We start from the raw sequence: 1,435 nt of genomic DNA on the forward strand, positions 1-1,435 counted from the left end.
TTTGCGTTGAGCATGAATATGATTTGATCATGTTTATTGCAATACGGTTATTCATTTAAGTTAGAGAACAATTGTTGTTCTGTTTACATGAATAAAAACCTTCTATGGTCATACACACCAACGAAAATGGTTTGTTGGATCTCGATCGTAGTGATACACATGTTCATAATAATGAAGCCAAAAGATGCAAAGTTAATAATGATAGTGCAACTTATTTGTGGCACTGCCGTTTAGGTCATATTGGTGTAAAGCGCATGAAGAAACTCCATACTGATGGGATTTTGGAATCACTTGATTATGAATCACTTGATGCTTGCTTACCGTGCCTCATGGGCAAGATGACTAAAAACGCCCTTCTCCGGAACTATGGAGAGAGCAACAGATTTGTTGGAAATCATACATACAGATGTATGTGGTCCGATGAATATTGAGGCTCGTAGCAGGTATCATTATTTTCTGACCTTCACAGATGATTTGAGCAGATATGGGTATATCTACTTGATGAAACATAAGTCTGAAGCATTTGAAAAGTTCAAAGAATTTCAGAGTGAAGTAGAAAATCATCGTGACGAGAAAATAAGTTTTCTGTGATTTGATCGCGGAGACAAATATTTGAGTTACGAGTTTGGTCTTCAATTAAAACAATGTGGAATAGTTTCACAAATTCATGCCACCTGGAACACCAGAGTGTAATGGTGTGTCCGAACATCGTAACCGTACTTTATTAGATATGGTGCGATATATGATGTCTCTTACCGATCTACCACTATCGTTTTGGGGTTATGCATTAGAGACAGCTACATTCACGTTAAATAGGGCACCATCAAAATCCGTTGAGACGACGCCTTATGAACTATGGTTTGGCAAGAAACCAAAGTTGTCGTTTCTTGAAATTTACGGTTGCAATGCTTATGTGAAAAAGTTTCATCTTGATAAGCTCAAACCCAAATCGGAGAAATGTGTCTTCATAGGATACCCAAAGGAGACAGTTGGGTACACCTTCTATCACAGATCCGAAGGCAAGACCTTTGTTGCTTAGTATGGATCCTTTCTAGAGAAGGAGTTTTTCTCGAAAGAAGTGAGTGGGAGGAAAGTAGAACTTGATGAGGTAATTGTACCTGCTCCCTTATTGCAAAGTAGTTCATCACAGAAACCAGTTTCTGTGACGCCTATACCAATTAGTGAGGAAGTTAATGATGATGATCATGAAACTTCAGATCAAGTTATTACTGAACCTCGTAGGTCAACCAGAGTAAGATCCGCACCAGAGTGGTACGGTAATCCTGTTCTGGAGGTTATGTTACTAGACCATGACGAACCTACGAACTATGAAGAAGCGATGGTGAGCCCAGATTCCGCGAAATGGCTTGAGGCCATGAAATCTGAGATAAGATCCATATATGAGAACAAAGTATGGACTTTGATTGACTTGCCC

This window comes from Aegilops tauschii, chromosome 2 (assembly GCF_002575655.3).
Source record: "Aegilops tauschii subsp. strangulata cultivar AL8/78 chromosome 2, Aet v6.0, whole genome shotgun sequence".
Lineage (NCBI taxonomy): Eukaryota > Viridiplantae > Streptophyta > Magnoliopsida > Poales > Poaceae > Aegilops > Aegilops tauschii.